Below are 15,296 nucleotides of genomic sequence, written 5' to 3'. Positions count from 1 at the left end.
GCCATGTCTAGTGTGGGCAGACGGATTCTTAGGAGACTTGAATGTGGTGTTTGTCGGTGCGGACTGTTTATTTCTCGGCTAGTCAGCATGTAGGGGCATTGCTGGTATCATTCCGGAGACGCGCACTGAGAATACATCTGGTAACTTTCAGGAGGTCGCTATCCTGTTACTTGGAATGTTTCCACCTTTCCCAACAAAAAAAAACACCAGCCAAGTTAAGCCACACCCCAAAGATGGTGTGGTTGTGGGGGAGTGTCATACTGTGGCTCCCAATAATTGTAATTAATAATGCCCACATTAGTGCCCCCCGTAATAGTAATGCCCACATTAGCGCCCCCAGAATTAATACTGTTCATATTAATGCCCCCAGTAATATTAATGTCCCCTTTAGTGCACCCCAGAATTGAAGGGGTTCTGCAGTTTCAAGTGAAACGGAGCTTAGCCGCGCCCAGGCCATTGATACTAGTCGTGACGTCACTGGGCCTGCGGTAAACAGCGCGAAGGCCGCAACAGCTGATCGGCAGGGGTCCAGGTGTCGGACCCCCGCCGATCAGATGGTGATGATCTAAAACTGCAGAACCCCTTTAATGCCTCCCATTAGTGCCTCCCAGTAAGAGTAATGGCACCATTAGTGCGCCCAGTAAGAATAATGCCCCCATTAGTGCCCCCCAGGAAGAATAATGCCCCCCCATTTGTGCCTCCAGGAAGAATAATGGCACCCATTAATGCCCCCCAGTTACAATAATGCCCCCATTAGTGCCCCCCAGTTACAATAATGCCCCCCTCTAGTCCCCCCAGTTAGAATAATGCTCCTCTTTAGTGCTCCGAGTTACAATAATGCCCCCTTTATTGCCCCCAGTTAGAATAATGCCCCCATTAGTGCCCTCCATCTACAATAATGTCCCCCTCTAGTCCCCCCAGTTAGATTAATGCCCCACTTTAGTGCCCCCATTTAGAATAATTCCCCCTTTAGTGCCCCCAGTTCCAATAATGCCCCCATTAGTGTCCCCAGTCTGCCTCTGCAAAAAAAAAAAAAAAAAAGGCACTCACCTCCTACATTTGATAGCGCCACGGTGAACGCCCCCTGCTGACTGAAAGCTTAGGACAGGACCTGCGCTCCAACGTGATGGCGTCTCTCAGGTCCTGTCCTGCACATCCAGTCAGCAGCGCGAGCAAATGGAGGAGGTGAGTTTTTTTTTTAATTAACACGGGGGGTAAAGGCTGCACTAATGAGAGCTCCACGATGGAAGCACTCACTAACATTGCAGGTAGAAAAAAAATTACCGGCCCCGGCAGGGCGACTAAATTACCGGCCTTGCCGTAGAGATACCGACAGGGTGGCAACCCTAAATGTATAGCGGCACAGGACCCAACATGATGAAGTAAAAAAGGAAGCATATTACCCTGCACTGCCTCTTACAGTATGTCCACAGCATATCCATTCCAGTGTCCACATATCCACTGGAAATCACATGGACAAGGACAGACTTATACCCCCCCAATAGCAGCACCTACCACAGAAGTGCCAATTAGGCACACAAACATATTTTTTGTCCGCACCCGATGATCACACATGGACACATTCATTTCTATCGGTCTGCAAAAAATGCTGCCAGCTCACGGATGTCATCCCTGTGCCGTTGACATCCATGTGGCCTTTCCGCAAACTATAGAACATTACCTATCCGTGTCCATTTTGCAGACAGGCATTTCTACTGAAGGGTTGAGAACATTGCAGAATACACACGGGCGGTATCTGTATTTTACAGATTTGCAGTTTGTAGACCACAATACGGATCTGGTCGTGTGCATGAGGTCTTATGGCAGGGATCAGCAACCTCCGGCTGTGGTGAAACTACGACTCCCAGCATGCACACTTGCTTAGCTGTTTTCAGGACTCCCATAGAAGTGAATAGAGCATGCTGGGAGTTGCAGTTTCACCACATCTGGAGTGCCGAAGGTTGCTGACCACTGTCTTATAGTATCGCAATGCAGCACAAAATACCACCCCTGCAGTGCTTAATACCACAGTGCAGCACAAAATAACTCCGCTGCAGTGCTTAATACCACAGTGCAGCACAAAATACCTCCGCTGCAGTGCTTAATACCACAGTGCAGCACAAAATACCTCCGCTGCAGTGCTTAATACCACAGTGCAGCACAAAATACCTCCGCTGCAGTGCTTATTACCACAGTGCAGCACAAAATACCACCCCTGCAGTGCTTATTACCACAGTGCAGCACAAAATACCACCCCTGCAGTGATTAATACCACAGTGCAGCACAAAATACCACCCCTGCAGTGCTTATTACCACAGTGCAGCACAAAATGCCGCCCCTGCAGTGCTTAATACCACAGTGCAGCACAAAATACCTCCGCTGCAGTGCTTAATACCACAGTGCAGCACAAAATACCTCCGCTGCAGTGCTTAATACCACAGTGCAGCACAAAATACCTCCGCTGCAGTGCTTATTACCACAGTGCAGCACAAAATACCACCCCTGCAGTGATTAATACCACAGTGCAGCACAAAATGCCGCCCCTGCAGTGCTTAATACCACAGTGCAGCACAAAATGCCGCCCCTGCAGTGCTTAATACCACAGTGCAGCACAAAATACCTCCTCTGCAGTGCTTATTACCACAGTGCAGCACAAAATACCACCCCTTCAGTGCTTAATACCACAGTGCAGCACAAAATGCCGCCCCTGCAGTGCTTATTACCACAGTGCAGCACAAAATACCACCCCTTCAGTGCTTAATACCACAGTGCAGCACAAAATGCCTCCCCTGCAGTGCTTAATACCACAGTGCAGCACAAAATACCGCCCCTGCAGTGCTTAATACTACAGTGCAACACAAAATACCGCCCCTGCAGTGCTTAATACCACAGTGCAGCACAAAATTCCTCCCCTGCAGTGCTTAATACCGCAGTGCAGCACAAAATACCTCCCCTGCAGTGCCTAATACCACAGTGCAGCACAAAATACCTCCCCTGCAGTGCTTAATACCACAGTGCAGCACAAAATACCGCCCCTGCAGTGCTTAATACCACAGTGCAGCACAAAATACCTCCCCTGCAGTGTTTAATACCACAGTGCAGCACAAAATACCACCCCTGCAGTGCTTAATACCACAGTGCAGCACAAAATACCGCCCCTGCAGTGCTTAATACCACAGTGCAGCACAAAATACCGCCCCTGCAGTGCTTAATACCATAGTGCAGCACAGAATACCTCCTCTGCAGTGCTTATTACCACAGTGCAGCACAAAATACCACCCCTGCAGTGATTAATACCACAGTGCAGCACAAAATACCTCCCCTGCAGTGCTTAATACCACAGTGCAGCACAAAATGCCGCCCCTGCAGTGCTTAATACCACAGTGCAGCACAAAATACCTCCCCTGCAGTGCTTAATACCACAGTGCAGCACAAAATACCGCCCCTGCAGTGCTTAATACCACAGTGCAGCACAAAATATCTCCCCTGCAGTGCTTAATACCACAGTGCAGCACAAAATACCTCCTCTGCAGTGCTTATTACCACAGTGCAGCACAAAATACCACCCCTTCAGTGCTTAATACCACAGTGCAGCACAAAATGCCGCCCCTGCAGTGCTTAATACCACAGTGCAGCACAAAATACCCCCCCTGCAGTGCTTAATACCACAGTGCAGCACAAAATACCACCCCTGCAGTGCTTAATACCACAGTGCAGCACAAAATACAGCCCCTGCAGTGCTTAATACTACAGTGCAACACAAAATACCGCCCCTGCAGTGCTTAATACTACAGTGCAACACAAAATACCGCCCCTGCAGTGCTTAATACCACAGTGCAACACAAAATACCGCCCCTGCAGTGCTTAATACCACAGTGCAGCACAAAATTCCTCCCCTGCAGTGCTTAATACCGCAGTGCAGCACAAAATACCTCCCCTGCAGTGCCTAATACCACAGTGCAGCACAAAATACCTCCCCTGCAGTGCTTAATACCACAGTGCAGCACAAAATACCGCCCCTGCAGTGCTTAATACCACAGTGCAGCACAAAATACCCCCCTCTAGTGCTTAATACCACAGTGCAGCACAAAATACTGCCCCTGCAGTGCTTAATACCATAGTGCAGCACAAAATACCGCCCCTGCAGTGCTTAATACCACAGTGCAGCACAAAATATCTCCCCTGCAGTGCTTAATACCACAGTGCAGCACAAAATACCTCCCCTGCAGTGCTTAATACCACAGTGCAGCACAAAATACCTCCCCTGCAGTGTTTAATTCCACAGTGCAGCACAAAATACCTCCCCTTCAGTGCTTAATACCACAGTGCAGCACAAAATACCTCCCCTGCAGTGCTTAATACCACAGTGCAGCACAAAATACCTCCCCTGCAGTGCTTAATACCGCAGTGCAGCACAAAATACCTCCCCTGCAGTGCCTAATACCACAGTGCAGCACAAAATACCTCCCCTGCAGTGATTAATACCACAGTGCAGCACAAAATACCTCCCCTGCAGTGCTTAATACCACGGTACAGCAGAAAATTCTGTCCCTGCAGGGCCAAATAACCTAGGGAATTACAAAATACCTCCCCTGCAGTACCAAACAAATACCACAGTACAGCACAAAATACCACCCCTGCAAAGCCCAGTAACCCAGTGCAGCACAAACTATCACCCCTGCAGTGCCAAACAAATAACCCAGTGCATCACAAAAAAACTCCCCAGCAGGTCCACATGATTCAGTGCATCACAAAATGCCTGTAATGCATTGGAGTGTATGAGAGAAGCAGTCTGGTGATCGCTTGTTAGAGTTCCCTATGGGAACTATAAAAACGTGTAAAATAAATAAATACATGTTTTTAAAAAAATATATAACAATTTAAAAATTCAAATCACCCCCTAAATAAAAATATGTAAACAATAAAAAAGATACACATCATGGGCATCGCCGCGTGCAAAATTGCCTGTACAATTAAAATATAAAATTATTTATCCCATATGGTGAAACTGAAAAAAAGTCAAAATGGCCAATTTGACATTTTTTGGTCACTTCACCTCCCACAAAAAAATTAAATAAAAAGTGATCAAAAAGTCATACACATCCCAAAATGGTATCAATTCAAAGTACAGATTGCCCCACAAAAAATGAGCTGTCACACATACATGTATCTACAAAAAAAGTTATAGGGGTCAGAATATGGCCATGAAAAGAATTTTTTTTATTATTTTTGTCAGTATTAAAATGCAATAAAAACTGTATTTATATGGTATCATCGTAATCGTACTGACCTGGAGAATGAGAGTAACAGGTCAGTTTTACTGTATAGGGAACGATACAAAAACAAAACTCATAAAACTGTTGCAGAATTGCCTTCTTTTTTTTTCAATTTCACCACATTTGGATTTTTTTTCCTAATCCCCATTACGTTCTATGCAATATGAATGGTGGAAGTAGAAAGTGCAACTTGTGCAGCAAAAAGCATGCCCTCATATAGCTATGTGAACGGAAAAATAAATAAGTTATGGCCCAGAAAGGCAGGGAGTGAAAAATAAAAACCCAAATGCGGAAAAAAAATAAAAAAATATCTCGGGGGCTGAAAGGGTTAATTTTAACGCAAAAACTGACATACATGCCTTGTTCTACACTTACTGTTTTATCCCTTTTTTTTTTTTTAGCTTGCCTGACATGTGGGCATGATTTAGCAGGGCAGGGCTAGTGGTCTTCTGTAAAGGGGCATTTCTCAATGTGTGACAGTGTTCCTCAAAATTTTGAATCAAAGTTCTGGTGCAAAGCAAGCCAATTAACTGGTGGTGTAAACTTAAAGAGGTTCTGCAAGATTTTGATATTGTTGACCTATTCTCAGAATAGGTAATCAATATCAGATCGGGGGGGGGGGGGATTCACGGCACCCAAGCCAGTCAGCTGTTTGAAGAGGCTGCAGCATTCACCATCTTCGTAGGGCAATGACGACACGTTCATCGGTCACCTGGAAGGCGCTGTGCTTGGCCTCCTCATATAGCAGATCGTCGGGTCCCAAGTGTTGGACCTCTGCTGATCTGAGGACAGGTCATCAATATCAGAATCTCACAAAACCTAGTGTATAGATGTAACAAAGGTAACCACTATGATGGATCTGACACATTTTTCGGACTGTCTACATTCATAAATATTAGAGAGAACTATTAAATCTGCCACCCGCTGTTTAGCAATAAGACTCCCATAATGATCACTCTAATATTGCCTCCAAAAGGTTTTAACTAGTAATGTTTTTTTCAGTACTTCCAGCAGTGTGGATTATACCTTCATGCAAGGTTTTGTAGGAGAAGGGAATGGATGACTCTACACTTCCTAAGTGCTCGCTCTTCCTTCAGTCTCTAAAGAAAGCAGCTTGGTATTAATTTGGCTAATCCACTGTGGCATCCCTTTCATCAGCATCCAAGTGCGGGTCCTAGAACAATGCAGGAGAGGAGGAGGTCGGCACACATTTTCTCAGGTTCTTAATGAGCAAAATTATCAATTTCTTTATTACTTTCTGTTTTATAATACATTTTTCAAGAGAGAGATGATCAGTTGGTAGCAGTTCCTTACAGTGGAGTGTAGTAGCAGTAGTACCCAGGATACTCAGATTGTAGTGCAGTGGTTATAGTACTCACAGTCTTTTATATTCCCATGGCAGACGTACAGCAGTGATGGAGAGGCTGGCACAGGGGTCCTCTGGGGCACTCTCTGTATATAGGGACCAGGCCTGATGGTAGGTGCCCTGGATGTTGCAGGTTTTTAATGTGACGGTGGCAAGATCCCTTTAAGTTCGTGACGCCGGTGCCGGTAACGGTGGCACACCGATTTATAGTAGGAATAATTGAGGAACACAATGTTGTAGTGAGCCAAAACTACCTTTTACTGAAACAGTTAACTATATACAGTTTTTAGTTGGTTCCATATGTCAAAAGGTAGTAACATGCAGGCTTTAAATCAATTGGCAGGCACAATGTTCTTGCAGGATACTCAGAGGGTTAAACACTTACAGATCAGGCTGCACTTTCCTCAGAATCCTGTCTGTCTTTATCCCAATGCCCGTATGCCCTATTGCTGGCTTTATCCTTGGTTAGGGAAAACTTCCTCAGGTATATGTCTCCTTGCTTTAGATAGATCATTCTGCCCTTCAGCTCTCTGGTTCGGCTGGAATACCTTTTGCTCTGCACTGCACTTGGTAGGAACTTAGTTTCTCTCAGGAGGTAAACCCTTCTCCTGGTGGCAGTTTCTGAGCTTCTTTACTCGGGACCCTCAGGCAGGCTAGACTGCACTTACTAGCCTCCTGGATTATACTGCACTCTCCCTCTCCTGTCTGGGCCTAACTATATATACTAGGGTTTCCCTAGCTCCCTCTACTGTCTAGGAGGAGGAGCTACGCCCTAGCAGGCCTGATACACAGATAACAGGGAAAAATACACATAAAAACATTATATAAAACACAGTGACCCTGTCCCGCAGGAGGGAGGAACAACGTGGCCCAATTGACCCTTGTGTAGTGCCCACATTTACCTAGTGGGACACTACAGTAGTACACAAGTTTTTCCGGTGGTATTCGTAAATCACTTTGCTTTTAAGAGGAGCAGTGGAGTATATAATCAGTATCCTGGGAGTACTGGGATAGAGTTTGAGTAGGGAAACACTGGGTAGCTGTGAGATATTGGTGGCAATATATTTCAGTGAGGTGAAATTGTGGACCTTTAAAGGTTATGTACACCTTCGGGGACATTTTTTTATGACTGCATTTTACAAATTTTGGGCTAAAAATAATTTTTTTGATTGGTTTTTATTAAAAAATGCACAAGGAGGTACAAGGGTTAAAAATCATGTAAAATATGAGAAAGTGAAACTGGATCGCACATCCTCAATACTTTGCTTTACTCTAAAAACTGCTTCTCAACATAATTAACATTGTTTCTCAGTGCAATTTATCGTATACCTACCCCTATGTTACATACTGTACATGAGGCAATAGTATACAATTTGATCAAAAAGCATAGGCCCACTCACCACGACAAGGTTGCCTCCTTGAGTGGGAACCACCTCTAAATTTGGTGCAGCGCTACGCGGCGACCACTGGCGATCTAGTTTCACTTTCTCATATTTTACATGTTTTGTAGAATCTTTCCTTTTCCCCCTCTGGTATCAGCAATCCTCTCATTCGGCCCGGGTGATTTTAATTAGGAGTCTGCATAAGGGTATAAATCCCTACCACCTCTCAGGTGGAGTTCCTGAGAGGATGTGATAAGGTGAGCTTTGACAATTGTTCACATGGTGCGGTGCTGTGCGGCGGCCATTGTTGCTCTGGTGCTGTGCTGGTGGGTTGGCGGGGCCCAGTGCCAGGCTGGCTCTGCCAGACAGCGGGGGCGTTGTTTGGCTGCTGGGTCCCGTTTCCTATTGGTGCAGTGCTGTGGCGCCGGTGGTCGCTGCGCAGCGCTGCACCAAATTTAGAGTAGGTTCTCACTCAGGGAGGCAACCTTGTCGTGGTGAGTGGGCCTATGCTTTTTGATCAAATTGTATACCAATGCATTGTATACCGTACAGTATACGACATAGGGGTTGGTATACGATAAATTGCACTGAGAAACAATGTTAATTATGCTAAGAAGCAGTTATTAGATTAAAGCATAGTATTGAGGTGGTGCGATCCAGTTTCACTTTCTCATATTTTACAAGGGTTAAAAATCAGTCTGTTTTCAAGCTGTCAGTTTGTTTTCTTTGAATTCTGTCATCTGGCAACTCATGTGTAGCTCTTATCTCTGAGTTTCTGACCTTATAAACACACATTATAGCTCAATTCTTATAAAACTGATAAGAATATGGCTTAAATAAGCGCTGATGAAGAATCAATAAAGGAAATCTCTGATGACCTATTCTCAGGACCTAGCTCATGAGCGCTGCGGCCTTCTTCCAGCTTACTAAGCACGGCGATGAACATTGTATAGCGACCGTGCTTGGTATTGTGGCTCAGCCCCATTCGATTGAATGGACCTGCGCCTAGGCCATATGACTGATGAACGTGATGTCATACGGCCTAGGAGGAGGCCTAAACACTCACAGAGAGCCGTGGCCTATTCGTACAGCTGATGGGCGGGGTTCTCGGGAGTCGGACCCCCGCCAATCTCATATTGATAAATACAACAAGAAATGAATTTATTATTAGACTCAGCATTACATCAGGGCATTATTGACAAAGCTACATACAACTTTTTACATAATGAATACCCCATGATGCCTGTACTATATACACTGCCAAAAATACATAAAAATCTGGAAAAACCACCGGGTCGGCCAATAGTAGCTTCTACTAATTCACTACTATCGCCCTTGTCTATCTACCTTGAAAAGATTCTTACTCCATTAATTCAGAAAACTGATTCTTTTTTACTTGATAGTAGTCATTTTAAAAATATTATCTCCATGTTGGGCCCTATTCCCGATGACGCCCTTTTGGTGACGTTGGATGTGTGCAGGCTATACACCTCCATATCTCATGATGGGGGTGTACAGGCTGTATCGAACTTCCTTAAATCTTCCTTACTGTCCATGCAACAACAGGCCTTTTGCATTGATCTACTTAAGCTGGTATTGCAATGTAATTATTTTATGTTCGGAGACAATTATTATATTCAGCGAAAAGGTACAGCAATGGGGGCTAATGTAGCCCCCCCCTTATGCTAATGCCTACATGGCAAACTTCGAGGCACTGCATGTATACTCTAATCCATCCTTTCAACAGCATTGTACCATATGGCATCGATTCATTGATGATATTTTCCTGATTTGGGTAGGCACTCGCGATTCTTTTGACCAATTTTTTCAATATCTTAATAATATCATACCAGATCTACAGTTTACCGTTACCATCAGTGAATCTACCATTCACTTTCTGGATACGTCGATAATAAAAAATTCTGATGGTAAACTCACAGTGGATCTTTACAAAAAACCCACTGATAGAAATACTCTTCTTCTTTTTTCTAGCAACTATCCTCGTAGTACGAAAAATTCTTTACCAAAATCACAGTTTATGAGGGTCAATCGAATCATGAGTGACCCCAATATCAGGAAGATTCGTTTACAGGAAATGTCTCAAAGATTTCTAGAACGGGGCTATCCCCAATCACTCCTAAACACGGAGTTAAGTAAGATTGCTGAGACCACCGAAGTACCGATTAAGTCTCCCTCCCCTCCACGTATACCGCTCATCACTACATATCATCTATTTGTACCTAAGATACATCAAATTATTCGGAAACACTGGCCCCTACTGAATACATTTTATCCCGATATTCCTGAATTTTCACATCCCATGAGAATGTGTTATAAACGACCACGAAATTTGAGGGATTCCCTAGTACATGCCGATATAGGCTCATATAAACCTAGATTTATTCAGACTACATTAGCTTCTCTCAAAAATGGCACATTTCCGTGTTTGAATTGTGCCCAATGTACCCATGTTAAAAAAGGCAACACTTTCTCACACCCCCATTCAGGGAAAATCTATAATATTAGGGGCTATTATACCTGCACATCATCCTATGTAGTTTATATGATTAAATGTCCCTGTGGCTTGGCCTACATAGGTGAAACCTCACAATGCATTCGTGATAGGATTTGTAAGCATAAGTCTGATATTAGATGTAAAAAAGCAGAACTCCCAATACCGTATCATTTTCTTCAGATGCAACATAAGATCAGCCAGTTGCAATTTCAAGTTATAGATCATGTTCCTATGCCTAGAAGGGGGGGGGGGGGGGGGGGGGTAATCGCAAGCTTCTACTACAAAGAAGGGAGTCCTTCTGGATCTATGAGCTCAAAACACTATCACCACATGGGCTTAATCGAGAATACTATAATTATGCTATATAAATTGGCTGTCTGATTATAATGATTGTCTGTCTGTTTATATATCGCCTGTGAAATCAGACCACTCCATTATGAAATTTACATTCTTATATTCTTGTATCTAATTTTTATTTTTATTCTTATTTTTATTTTTATCCAGACACGCTGACTCACAGGTGTAGGTATGATTCAATTTCTTTATTATCAATGTCATAACTCGTACTAATTTGACTATATCTAACCCTGTGACTAATATATTAATATAACATTGTAAGTGATGACCTATACTATGAAACTTGTGTAAAATGGCTATATGGAATACACAGTGCTGCCCCTTGATTATCTATTGTATAATCGATAGGGGAATATTGAGGCTTGATCCTTTCATAACATACCTTATCTTGTAATATATTTCTATGTCTATTCTTCCGTATGACCTGAATAGCACCCCCTGTATGCGGGAATATGGGCATCGGCGATATGCTCAAGCTGGCACAGAGACGAGCGCTGCACAGCATATTAGACGTTAGGCATATATTCATTACGCATGCGCAGCTTCTCCATGGAGCGGCTTGCGTTCCACAAACAACCAGGCGCACATTAGTGACGTCAGACGCCGGAATACACGAGGGAGACACGTTATAACTGGCGTTTCACCGCCAGTCCTCTCTATGCCACCAACGAGCGCGCACTGTTTTCTCAACATAAGGTATGTTTATATACTATGACCATGATTTTTGTAACTTTATATTGGATACCTGATCATGATTGCGGTCATCTCCCCAATGCCCCTCCTATAATTGTGTTGCTATTTATACATATAGAGCCCTGCTGTATTCCATACCCTACTTATGGAGTCTCTGAAATAGACCGATAGGTTGCTAGATATTCTCTTTTTCTTTTACTGGTTACAAAGTTATGGATTGGCCCCTAATCTTGATCAAGTTCTGTATATATTGATTCCCTTGAGCGCCTGAAAGATGGATTCTATACAGTATGACTGATACTATATATAATGATTGCTAGCAGACATATTATTATGTTTAAAAAAATTGTTTCTTTATTTTTTATTTTTTATTGTGAACCAATATTCTACTTATATAATACATTTATTTGTACTACTATAGGCCGTAATCAAGGTCCCGGGCGGACCGAAACGTTGGCCCCGATTCCATGTGATGACTGAACTATAAAGTTGGTGTTGGCAAACAATGACAAAATAAAATACATCCTTATTGTGCAAAATATGCGAGTGTGCCGTGGATATATTTTTTTCCTATTTAGTGGCTTGACAGCCCCTTCACTGAGCACCTCCTTTTTGGATTTAAATCCTTTTTCTGGCGGTATAGATTAATCTCATCTTGATGACCTGTCCTGAAGTATGTAAATCGCAGAGACCTCCTTTTCTATACCTCATTAGCCATGATAAAGTAGGTGAGGGTGACAATGCATGTGGCTTTTCTTTAGTTGCCACTTGAGATGATGATTTAAATATTGTGACCTGAAATGCATTCACAACTAGGGGTGGACTGGCCATAGACCCTACAGGGAAATTTCCTGGTTGGCCGATGCTCGGGGGCTGCCTGATCCTTCCTCATGGCCGCCACATGTACATAATGATCTGATACTCTCAGCAGTGCTCACATGGGCAGGAGGCAATGTTGAGAAGCAAGAAAATACCAGGAAATCCACACTAGGGGTTGTAAGAAGCCAGCACTGACGGCTAGAAAAGCTGAATATTCTGCGTTCTACCAGGTGATGAGGTCTCCTTCCTCTGCAGCCGAAGTATCGTAACATTTTGGCCGGCCACATACAGCATGTCATTTCTAGCATTGTGGTTGGGATGAAAAACTATTAATGTTCTACATCTTATATCAATATCTACAAGAAGCAGACTACCTCCTGGACACCTGGTCACTTTCTGACCATAAAATCGATCACCTCAGTAGTTTTACTTTTTTGCCTGTAGAGTTCAATCGGATTTAATTGCTTATTCCATGAAGGCTGCAGATGAAGAGCTGCTGCTAACACCATGGCTTTCATTCTGCGCACGTTTTGTACAAGCCCCCACCGTGACTTAGTAACTTGAGGGCAGCTGTCCAGCTGTTACCCTTTTGTTTTATAAGTTGTTAACATCCAGCGGCATCAGATTGCATATGTTATAATACAGTTACATGGCATTTACTTCAAGTACACATTAAATAGTTGCTGTGTGATGGAAAAAATGTGTAATAAAGTGGAAAAAGAAGAAATCAAAGACATGAGAAATTGCTGGCACTTTCATTGCTATACAGTTCTGTTAAGCATGCCGCTGTGAAGGCTTCAGACGGTACCCTTTGGAAGGGACAGGGTCAGGATCTGAAACAAGGACAACTGGAAAATAAAAATGGAATTATACTACTGTGACCCTCTGAGGTCCTGTGTTCAGATCTGACCCCAGGATGAGTGTCCTCCTAACCTCTAAAAGCATGTGGATAGGTTGAATTTAGTCCCATTGTGTTTTGTGTGTTTGAGACAGGGCACTTAGATTGTAACCCCCCGTTGGGTACAGTGAACGATGACAATCTCGGCAAAGCTCTGCAAAATATATATGGTTCTATTCACAATTTTAATTTTTCTGTTCCATCAGAGGAGAATAAACATGGATGAAACAAAGTGCCTCATCTGTCATATGATGTCCACCAGCAGCGCCCAATTAATTTATAATAGGAACCATTGGACTCCGCCGCGGTGTCCGTCATTTTGATGGGAACAGTAGTGCTGCATGGTGCGCTATCCTTCCTGTCCAATATAGAATTCCCGGACTGAGGCTCCAGGTGAAAACAGAACTTTTGTGATATCTAAGCGATCTTACAAACGTGTGTAAAAAACAGTACAGTGGCATTTTATCTAATAAATGTGATTTATTCTTTTATATTCAGTTTTATATTATGTTCAGTTAAAGGGAACTCGTCATCATGAAACTACAGTGCAGATTGCAAGCAGCGTGTTATAGATCAGGAGGAGCTGAGCAGACTGATATATAGTTGATGGGAAAATATTCAGTAAAACTTGTATTTCTCCCATTAAAATTCCTACTTTTTGAGCTTCTAAGTCAAGGAGGTGGTCCTATCAGTGACTGACAGCTATCCTCTATGCCTGTGTGTACAGAGATAGCTGTCAATCACTAATAGGACCGCCTCCTTGACTTCAACGGTCAAAAAGTAGGAATTTTAATGGGAGAAATACAAGTTTTACTGAATATTTTCCCATAAACTATATATCAGTCTGCTCAGCTCCTCCTGTCCTATAACACGCTGCCTGCAGATTAGACACCATGTTCAACCTGACAGGTTCCTTTTAATGAACTGAAGTTTTAACATAATATTTAAAACATTTATAATATTTGCTATAAAATACGCCATTTGGACATGTCATTGTAATAGCTTGTTCACAACTGAATGACTTGCTCAGGATTGTCCTTGTAACTTCAGGGCCTGGAGTATACATTTATAAGGCATCTTATCAGTATAAGGACAACAAAGGGATGAGGTCAGCCCACATTAGGTACGAATGACATAATAACTAGGAAATAATTTGTTTAATCGACATTCCTAAAGGCTGCGGTGGAAAACATTGCACTTAGCATTCCTCAGACTAATAAATCTTAAAAGCTTCAATATTGATTCATTGAAGTGAATGGCCGGATCATTTCTGGGAGGCTCTGACAAGTGGACAATTGCTTCCATGGTTACATTTTGATATGCAGTGTGGTCAGTGCGCTTTGTTGGGTTCCTCCCCCCTCCATTGAAGTAAAATAACAAACCACAGGAGACCCTGCCACACATGGTGAGCATCACCCTGGAGCAAGCTGACTGGTCAGAAATAAGCCTTCTTCTAGAGTGAGACTTTTTTTTTTTTTTTTCGAAAAAAGGGAGAGAAAAAAAAAATCTTGTTGCACACATTAGGTTTTGACGGATAGACACATTTTACTATGCATCAGAATAAAGCTGTAGCAAGCATTTCACGTTCCTGCAGCTCTGTCGAGAGGAGAGGAGTGTGAGCGTAACAAGTGGGACGAGTCTACATCAATTGCCTTTACGCTTCCAACATCCTGAACATCTGAAGGTAATGTCTTTACTTATGTTCCAGGGTTATGGGACTTTGGAATATTAATAGAAATGTATTCAAATTATAATACAATATGCCACCGAAGACATGAATTTGCAACAAACGTCCAAGGTTTTAATTGGTATTTTGCACAATTTATGAACTGTGATCACTCAATAATTAATTTGCAGTCCTATGTAAATATCACAATGAGTTGTGGAAATGGCAAACTGCTAACTTTTGTTTTGCAAACAAACTTTATTAATAGAGTTTTATATAATATATATATACACTCACACAAAGTATACAGAACAAAACCTTAGG

At 42.9% G+C, this 15,296-nt stretch overlaps 1 protein-coding gene and 1 long non-coding RNA gene across 2 annotated transcripts in view; both read left to right on the top strand.

The window, feature by feature from the left end:
• The first annotated feature begins 21 nt into the window (after nt 1–21).
• Nucleotides 22–12,102, top strand: LOC122935615. Its single transcript, XR_006388808.1, has 4 exons — nt 22–154; nt 6,279–6,495; nt 11,044–11,065; nt 12,011–12,102. It is a non-coding gene; the product is annotated as an uncharacterized LOC122935615 (long non-coding RNA).
• A 2,795-nt stretch (nt 12,103–14,897) lies between these two features.
• The window catches only part of ADGRV1 (adhesion G protein-coupled receptor V1), a 522,269-nt gene continuing 521,870 nt past the window's right edge, over nt 14,898–15,296 (top strand). The window contains 1 exon segment of the mRNA XM_044282697.1: nt 14,898–14,990. The gene's annotated coding sequence lies outside the window, so the exon portion shown is untranslated.

Source organism: Bufo gargarizans, chromosome 1 (genome assembly GCF_014858855.1).
Source record: "Bufo gargarizans isolate SCDJY-AF-19 chromosome 1, ASM1485885v1, whole genome shotgun sequence".
NCBI classification, from domain to species: Eukaryota; Metazoa; Chordata; class Amphibia; order Anura; family Bufonidae; genus Bufo; species Bufo gargarizans.
This window is presented reverse-complemented; position numbering and strand designations above follow the sequence as displayed.